At 38.3% G+C, this 10,000-nt stretch overlaps 3 non-coding genes across 3 annotated transcripts; all 3 read left to right on the top strand.

Annotated features, from left to right (window-relative positions):
* The first annotated feature begins 5,574 nt into the window (after positions 1 to 5,574).
* TRNAQ-UUG (transfer RNA glutamine (anticodon UUG)) lies at positions 5,575 to 5,646 on the top strand. Its single transcript has one exon. It is a non-coding gene; the product is annotated as a tRNA-Gln (tRNA).
* Positions 5,647 to 8,849: 3,203 nt separating this feature from the next.
* TRNAQ-UUG (transfer RNA glutamine (anticodon UUG)) lies at positions 8,850 to 8,921 on the top strand. Its single transcript has one exon. It is a non-coding gene; the product is annotated as a tRNA-Gln (tRNA).
* An 847-nt stretch (positions 8,922 to 9,768) lies between these two features.
* On the top strand, positions 9,769 to 9,840 carry TRNAQ-UUG (transfer RNA glutamine (anticodon UUG)). The gene has a single exon. It is a non-coding gene; the product is annotated as a tRNA-Gln (tRNA).
* The last annotated feature ends 160 nt before the right edge of the window (positions 9,841 to 10,000 follow it).

The raw sequence follows: 10,000 nt of genomic DNA, 5'->3' as shown, positions 1-10,000 counted from the left end.
TCCTTATTTATAAAGAAGCATTCTGGACTATAAATCCAGACGTACAGGTTAAATTCTTAGATTGTCCGGAACCATTTTTGCACATAAAGGTAATTTCTGGGATAATTATACTAAAGTGAGCACTCTGGACTATGAATCCAGTCATCAAAGTTCAATTCTCAGATTGCCTGGAACCATTTTTGCACATAAAGGTCATCTCTGTGATAATTATACTAATATGATCCTATTTTGAAGCTAGCCCTCTAAGCCAATAGTTTGAAACTGTTTCCAAAATGTGGTTCCATGGTGTAACGGTTAGCACTCTGGACTCTGAATCCAGCGATCCGAGTTCAAATCTCGGTGGGACCTTCGTATTTTATTGCACTTACAGTTCAAATATCTTGTTCAATCTTGTACTTCTTAGATTGCCTGGAACCATTTTTGCACATAAAGGTCATCTCTGTGATAATTATACTAATATGATCCTATTTTGAAGCTAGCCCTCTAAGCCAATAGTTTGAAACTGTTTCCGAAATGTGGTTCCATGGTGTAACGGTTAGCACTCTGGACTCTGAATCCAGCGATCCGAGTTCAAATCTCGGTGGGACCTTCGTATTTTATTGCACTTACAGTTTAAATATCTTGTTCAATCTTGTACTTCTTACTAATGTTCATTTTCAGGGTAGCACTCTGGATCATGAATTTACCATCCAACGTCAATTCTCAGTTTGACCGGAACCATTTTTGAACATAAAGTTCAACTATGTGATAATTAGACCTTGAGAAATTTTGCACGTACTGTTGAAATATGCTGTTCAATTCTTTACTTGCAATAATCCTTATTTATAAAGAAGCATTCTGGACTATGAATCCAGACGTACAGGTTCAATTCTTAGATTGTCCGAAACCATTTTTTCACATAAAGGTAATTTCTAGGATAATTATACTAAAGTGAGCACTCTGGACTATAAATCCAGTCTTTCAAGTTCAATTCTTAGATTGTCCGGAACCATTTTTGCACATAAAGGTCATCTCTGTGATATTTATACTAATATGAGCCTATTTTGAAGCTAGCCCTCTAAGCCAATAGTTTAAAAATGTTTTTGAAATGTGGTTCCATGGTGTAATGGTTAGCACTCTGAACTCTGAATCCAGTGATCCGAGTTCAAATCTCGGTGGGACCTTTGCATCTTTTTGCACTTACAGTTCAAATATCCTGTTCAATCTTGTACTTCTTACTAATGTTCATTTTCAGTGAAGCACTCTGGATCATGAATCCAGCCATCCAACTTCAATTCTCAGTTTGACCAGAATCATTTTTGCACATAAAGTTCAACTATGTGGTAATTAGAAGAAAATTGGCCTCTTTTGAAGCTTTCAATCTAAGGAAAAATGTATAAATGTCTTTGAAATGTGGTTCCATGGTGTAATGGTTAGCACTCTGGGCTTTGAATCCAGTGATCCGAGTTCAAATCTCGGTGGGACCTTGAGAAGTTTTGCACGTACCGTTGAAATATGCTGTTCAATTCTATACTTGTAATAATCCTCATTTATAAAGAAGCATTCTGGACTATGAATCCAGACATACAAGTTCAATTCTTAGATTCTATGGAACCATTTTTGCACGTAAATTTAATTTCTGGGATAATTATACTAAAGTGAGCACTCTGGGGACTATGAATCCAGTCATCCAAGTTCAATTCTTAGATTGTCCGGAACCATTTTTGCACATAAAGGTCACCTCTGGGATATTTATAATAATATGAGCCTTTTTTGAAAAGCTAGCCCTCTAAGCGAATAATTTAAGATTGTTTTTGAAATGTGTTTCCATGGTGTAATGGTTAGCACTCTGGACTCTGAATCTAGTGATCCGAGTTCAAATCTCTGTGGGACCTTTGTATCTTATTGCACTTACAGTTCAAATATCTTGTACTTCTTAATAATGTTCATTTTAAGGGAAGCACTCTGGATCATGAATCCAGCCATCCAACGTCAATTCTCAGTTTGACCCCAACCATTTTTGCACATAAAGTTCAACTATGTGGTAATTAGACCTTGAGAAATTTTGCACGTACCGTTGAAATATGCTGTTCAATTCTTTACTTGTAATGATCCTTATTTATAAAGAAGCATTCTGGACTATAAATCCAGACGTACAGGTTAAATTCTTAGATTGTCCGGAACCATTTTTGCACATAAAGGTAATTTCTGGGATAATTATACTAAAGTGAGCACTCTGGACTATGAATCCAGTCATCAAAGTTCAATTCTCAGATTGCCTGGAACCATTTTTGCACATAAAGGTCATCTCTGTGATAATTATACTAATATGATCCTATTTTGAAGCTAGCCCTCTAAGCCAATAGTTTGAAACTGTTTCCAAAATGTGGTTCCATGGTGTAACGGTTAGCACTCTGGACTCTGAATCCAGCGATCCGAGTTCAAATCTCGGTGGGACCTTCGTATTTTATTGCACTTACAGTTCAAATATCTTGTTCAATCTTGTACTTCTTAGATTGCCTGGAACCATTTTTGCACATAAAGGTCATCTCTGTGATAATTATACTAATATGATCCTATTTTGAAGCTAGCCCTCTAAGCCAATAGTTTGAAACTTTTTCCGAAATTTGGTTCCATGGTGTAACGGTTAGCACTCTGGACTCTGAATCCAGCGATCCGAGTTCAAATCTCGGTGGGACCTTCGTATTTTATTGCACTTACAGTTTAAATATCTTGTTCAATCTTGTACTTCTTACTAATGTTCATTTTCAGGGTAGCACTCTGGATCATGAATTTACCATCCAACGTCAATTCTCAGTTTGACCGGAACCATTTTTGAACATAAAGTTCAACTATGTGATAATTAGACCTTGAGAAATTTTGCACGTACTGTTGAAATATGCTGTTCAATTCTTTACTTGCAATAATCCTTATTTATAAAGAAGCATTCTGGACTATGAATCCAGACGTACAGGTTCAATTCTTAGATTGTCCGAAACCATTTTTTCACATAAAGGTAATTTCTAGGATAATTATACTAAAGTGAGCACTCTGGACTATAAATCCAGTCTTTCAAGTTCAATTCTTAGATTGTCCGGAACCATTTTTGCACATAAAGGTCATCTCTGTGATAATTATACTAATATGAGCCTATTTTGAAGCTAGCCCTCTAAGCCAATAGTTTAAAAATGTTTTTGAAATGTGGTTCCATGGTGTAATGGTTAGCACTCTGAACTCTGAATCCAGTGATCCGAGTTCAAATCTCGGTGGGACCTTTGCATCTTTTTGCACTTACAGTTCAAATATCCTGTTCAATCTTGTACTTCTTACTAATGTTCATTTTCAGTGAAGCACTCTGGATCATGAATCCAGCCATCCAACTTCAATTCTCAGTTTGACCAGAATCATTTTTGCACATAAAGTTCAACTATGTGGTAATTAGAAGAAAATTGGCCTCTTTTGAAGCTTTCAATCTAAGGAAAAATTTATAAATGTCTTTGAAATGTGGTTCCATGGTGTAATGGTTAGCACTCTGGACTTTGAATCCAGTGATCCGAGTTCAAATCTCGGTGTGACCTTGAGAAGTTTTGCACGTACCGTTGAAATATGCTGTTCAATTCTATACTTGTAATAATCCTCATTTATAAAGAAGCATTCTGGACTATGAATCCAGACATACAAGTTCAATTCTTAGAGTCTATGGAACCATTTTTGCACGTAAATTTAATTTCTGGGATAATTATACTAAAGTGAGCACTCTGGACTATGAATCCAGTCATCCAAGTTCAATTCTTAGATTGTCCGGAACCATTTTTGCACATAAAGGTCACCTCTGGGATATTTATAATAATATGAGCCTTTTTTGAAAAGCTAGCCCTCTAAGCGAATAATTTAAGATTGTTTTTGAAATGTGGTTCCATGGTGTAATGGTTAGCACTCTGGACTCTGAATCCAGTGATCCGAGTTCAAATCTCTGTGGGACCTTTGTATCTCATTGCACTTACAGTTCAAATATCTTGTACTTCTTACTAATGTTCATTTTAAGGGAAGCACTCTGGATCATGAATCCAGCCATCCAACGTCAATTCTCAGTTTGACCCCAACTATTTTTGCACATAAAGTTCAACTATGTGGTAATTAGACCTTGAGAAATTTTGCACGTACCGTTGAAATATGCTGTTCAATTCTTTACTTGTAATGATCCTTATTTATAAAGAAGCATTCTGGACTATAAATCCAGACGTACAGGTTAAATTCTTAGATTGTCCGGAACCATTTTTGCACATAAAGGTAATTTCTGGGATAATTATACTAAAGTGAGCACTCTGGACTATGAATCCAGTCATCAAAGTTCAATTCTCAGATTGCCTGGAACCATTTTTGCACATAAAGGTCATCTCTGTGATAATTATACTAATATGATCCTATTTTGAAGCTAGCCCTCTAAGCCAATAGTTTGAAACTGTTTCCGAAATGTGGTTCCATGGTGTAACGGTTAGCACTCTGGACTCTGAATCCAGCGATCCGAGTTCAAATCTCGGTGGGACCTTCGTATTTTATTGCACTTACAGTTCAAATATCTTGTTCAATCTTGTACTTCTTAGATTGCCTGGAACCATTTTTGCACATAAAGGTCATCTCTGTGATAATTATACTAATATGATCCTATTTTGAAGCTAGCCCTCTAAGCCAATAGTTTGAAACTGTTTCCGAAATGTGGTTCCATGGTGTAACGGTTAGCACTCTGGACTCTGAATCCAGCGATCCGAGTTCAAATCTCGGTGGGACATTCGTATTTTATTGCACTTACAGTTTAAATATCTTGTTCAATCTTGTACTTCTTACTAATGTTCATTTTCAGGGTAGCACTCTGGATCATGAATTTACCATCCAACGTCAATTCTCAGTTTGACCGGAACCATTTTTGAACATAAAGTTCAACTATGTGATAATTAGACCTTGAGAAATTTTGCACGTACTGTTGAAATATGCTGTTCAATTCTTTACTTGCAATAATCCTTATTTATAAAGAAGCATTCTGGACTATGAATCCAGACGTACAGGTTCAATTCTTAGATTGTCCGAAACCATTTTTTCACATAAAGGTAATTTCTAGGATAATTATACTAAAGTGAGCACTCTGGACTATAAATCCAGTCTTTCAAGTTCAATTCTTAGATTGTCCGGAACCATTTTTGCACATAAAGGTCATCTCTGTGATAATTATACTAATATGAGCCTATTTTGAAGCTAGCCCTCTAAGCCGATAGTTTAAAAATGTTTTTGAAATGTGGTTCCATGGTGTAATGGTTAGCACTCTGAACTCTGAATCCAGTGATCCGAGTTCAAATCTCGGTGGGACCTTTGCATCTTTTTGCACTTACAGTTCAAATATCCTGTTCAATCTTGTACTTCTTACTAATGTTCATTTTCAGTGAAGCACTCTGGATCATGAATCCAGCCATCCAACTTCAATTCTCAGTTTGACCAGAATCATTTTTGCACATAAAGTTCAACTATGTGGTAATTAGAAGAAAATTGGCCTCTTTTGAAGCTTTCAATCTAAGGAAAAATTTATAAATGTCTTTGAAATGTGGTTCCATGGTGTAATGGTTAGCACTCTGGACTTTGAATCCAGTGATCCGAGTTCAAATCTCGGTGGGACCTTGAGAAGTTTTGCACGTACCGTTGAAATATGCTGTTCAATTCTATACTTGTAATAATCCTCATTTATAAAGAAGCATTCTGGGTACTTATGTAATATCTGGGCTCCCGTTTTTCTTATGAGACCGCGTCCCCTTGCGGGGCTCGCTGCGCTCGCCACGCTTCGGGCACGGTGGCTCGCTGCGCTCGCCACACTATATAAAATCAACTCCATGCTATTTGGATAGTAGGGGTATGAAAAAATGGGGTGCATTTAACATGGGAGCCCAGATAATACATAAGTACCGCATTCTGGACTATGAATCCAGACATACAAGTTCAATTCTTAGAGTCTATGGAACCATTTTTGCACGTAAATTTAATTTCTGGGATAATTATACTAAAGTGAGCACTCTGGACTATGAATCCAGTCATCCAAGTTCAATTCTTAGATTGTCCGGAACCATTTTTGCACATAAAGGTCACCTCTGGGATATTTATAATAATATGAGCCTTTTTTGAAAAGCTAGCCCTCTAAGCAAATAATTTAAGATTGTTTTTGAAATGTGGTTCCATGGTGTAATGGTTAGCACTCTGGACTCTGAATCCAGTGATCCGAGTTCAAATCTCTGTGGGACCTTTGTATCTCATTGCACTTACAGTTCAAATATCTTGTACTTCTTACTAATGTTCATTTTAAGGGAAGCACTCTGGATCATGAATCCAGCCATCCAACGTCAATTCTCAGTTTGACCCCAACTATTTTTGCACATAAAGTTCAACTATGTGGTAATTAGACCTTGAGAAATTTTGCACGTACCGTTGAAATATGCTGTTCAATTCTTTACTTGTAATGATCCTTATTTATAAAGAAGCATTCTGGACTATAAATCCAGACGTACAGGTTAAATTCTTAGATTGTCCGGAACCATTTTTGCACATAAAGGTAATTTCTGGGATAATTATACTAAAGTGAGCACTCTGGACTATGAATCCAGTCATCAAAGTTCAATTCTCAGATTGCCTGGAACCATTTTTGCACATAAAGGTCATCTCTGTGATAATTATACTAATATGATCCTATTTTGAAGCTAGCCCTCTAAGCCAATAGTTTGAAACTGTTTCCGAAATGTGGTTCCATGGTGTAACGGTTAGCACTCTGGACTCTGAATCCAGCGATCCGAGTTCAAATCTCGGTGGGACCTTCGTATTTTATTGCACTTACAGTTCAAATATCTTGTTCAATCTTGTACTTCTTAGATTGCCTGGAACCATTTTTGCACATAAAGGTCATCTCTGTGATAATTATACTAATATGATCCTATTTTGAAGCTAGCCCTCTAAGCCAATAGTTTGAAACTGTTTCCGAAATGTGGTTCCATGGTGTAACGGTTAGCACTCTGGACTCTGAATCCAGCGATCCGAGTTCAAATCTCGGTGGGAAATTCGTATTTTATTGCACTTACAGTTTAAATATCTTGTTCAATCTTGTACTTCTTACTAATGTTCATTTTCAGGGTAGCACTCTGGATCATGAATTTACCATCCAACGTCAATTCTCAGTTTGACCGGAACCATTTTTGAACATAAAGTTCAACTATGTGATAATTAGACCTTGAGAAATTTTGCACGTACTGTTGAAATATGCTGTTCAATTCTTTACTTGCAATAATCCTTATTTATAAAGAAGCATTCTGGACTATGAATCCAGACGTACAGGTTCAATTCTTAGATTGTCCGAAACCATTTTTTCACATAAAGGTAATTTCTAGGATAATTATACTAAAGTGATCACTCTGGACTATAAATCCAGTCTTTCAAGTTCAATTCTTAGATTGTCCGGAACCATTTTTGCACATAAAGGTCATCTCTGTGATAATTATACTAATATGAGCCTATTTTGAAGCTAGCCCTCTAAGCCAATAGTTTAAAAATGTTTTTGAAATGTGGTTCCATGGTGTAATGGTTAGCACTCTGAACTCTGAATCCAGTGATCCGAGTTCAAATCTCGGTGGGACCTTTGCATCTTTTTGCACTTACAGTTCAAATATCCTGTTCAATCTTGTACTTCTTACTAATGTTCATTTTCAGTGAAGCACTCTGGATCATGAATCCAGCCATCCAACTTCAATTCTCAGTTTGACCAGAATCATTTTTGCACATAAAGTTCAACTATGTGGTAATTAGAAGAAAATTGGCCTCTTTTGAAGCTTTCAATCTAAGGAAAAATTGGTACTTGTTTCCTAGAACGGCCACAATCGTGAGTGATCGTGGCTCTTAATTAAGGGACACGATCCTCACGATGTGGCCGATTTTTTACACTTTTTTCACTTTGATTGACAGAAATCGGGTCAATCGGTCGGTCGCGACCAATTAAAATCGGCCGCGATGCGACCGACCGATTGACCCGATTTTTCCATAGACTTCAATGTTAAAAAATCTTTTAACATTGAAATCGGGATGATCTTGTCGGTCTTGTGCCATTATAATGGCACAAGATGAGATGGACTTGATTAAGTCCATCTCACATAGGGAAAAATGTTAAAAAAGGTGAAATGGGCCAATATGACCCATTTCACATTTTTTATGTGCCCGCCATGACCCCACGATAGACGTCAACCCGAAGCGTGGCGAGCGCAGCGAGCCCGCGAGGGGCGGCGGTGCGCGTCCTCCGACCTTTTCATTCCCCTACTATCCACTAGGGCGTGGAGTGAGAATAGAATAGTGTGGCGAGCGCAGCGAGCCACCGAGCCCGAAGCGTGGCGAGCGCAGCGAGCCCCGCGAGGGGACGCGTATACCTGTGAAGTTAGACGCGTCCCCTCGCGGGGCTCGCTGCGCTCGCCACGCTTCGGGCTCGGTGGCTCGCTGCGCTCGCCACACTATTCTATTCTCACTCCACGCCCTAGTGGATAGTAGGGGAATGAAAAGGTCGGAGGACGCGCACCGCCGCCCCTCGCGGGCTCGCTGCGCTCGCCACGCTTCGGGTTGACGTCTATCGTGGGGTCTAGCCCACTTAGTAACATTTGTGGGGGCAATTGAAAATAATCAGGTGAAAAAAAAAAAAAATCGGGTGAAAAATCGGTCGATCGGATCGGTCGCATCGTATGCGACCAAATCGCATGCGATGCGATCGATCCGATTTTTTATCTTACGACCACAACGATCTAAATCGTTGTGGCCGTTCTAGGAAACAAGTACCGAAAAATTTATAAATGTCTTTGAAATGTGGTTCCATGGTGTAATGGTTAGCACTCTGGACTTTGAATCCAGTGATCCGAGTTCAAATCTCGGTGGGACCTTGAGAAGTTTTGCACGTACCGTTGAAATATGCTGTTCAATTCTATACTTGTAATAATCCTCATTTATAAAGAAGCATTCTGGGTACTTATGTAATATCTGGGCTCCCGTTTTTCTTATGAGACCGCGTCCCCTTGCGGGGCTCGCTGCGCTCGCCACGCTTCGGGCACGGTGGCTCGCTGCGCTCGCCACACTATATAAAATCAACTCCATGCTATTTGGATAGTAGGGGTATGAAAAAATGGGGTGCATTTAACATGGGAGCCCAGATAATACATAAGTACCGCATTCTGGACTATGAATCCAGACATACAAGTTCAATTCTTAGAGTCTATGGAACCATTTTTGCACGTAAATTTAATTTCTGGGATAATTATACTAAAGTGAGCACTCTGGACTATGAATCCAGTCATCCAAGTTCAATTCTTAGATTGTCCGGAACCATTTTTGCACATAAAGGTCACCTCTGGGATATTTATAATAATATGAGCCTTTTTTGAAAAGCTAGCCCTCTAAGCGAATAATTTAAGATTGTTTTTGAAATGTGGTTCCATGGTGTAATGGTTAGCACTCTGGACTCTGAATCCAGTGATCCGAGTTCAAATCTCTGTGGGACCTTTGTATCTTTTTGCACTTACAGTTCAAATATCCTGTTCAATCTTTTACTTCTTACTAATGTTCATTTTCAGGGAAGCACTCTGGATCATGAATCCAGCCATCCAACTTCAATTCTCAGTTTGACCAGAATCATTTTTGCACATAAAGTTCAACTATGTGGTAATTAGAAGAAAATTGGCCTCTTTTGAAGCTTTCAATCTAAGGAAAAATGTTTAAATGTCTTTGAAATGTGGTTCCATGGTGTAATGGTTAGCACTCTGGACTTTGAATCCAGTGATCCGAGTTCAAATCTCGGTGGGACCTTGAGAAGTTTTGCACGTACCGTTGAAATATGCTGTTCAATTCTATACTTGTAATAATCCTCATTTATAAAGAAGCATTCTGGACTATGAATCCAGACATACAAGTTCAATTCTTCGATTCTATGGAACCATTTTTGCACGTAAATTTAATTTCTGGGATA

The sequence above is a fragment of the Crinia signifera genome, chromosome 11 (assembly GCF_055691185.1).
Source record: "Crinia signifera chromosome 11, ASM5569118v1, whole genome shotgun sequence".
NCBI lineage: Eukaryota > Metazoa > Chordata > Amphibia > Anura > Myobatrachidae > Crinia > Crinia signifera.
This window is presented reverse-complemented; position numbering and strand designations above follow the sequence as displayed.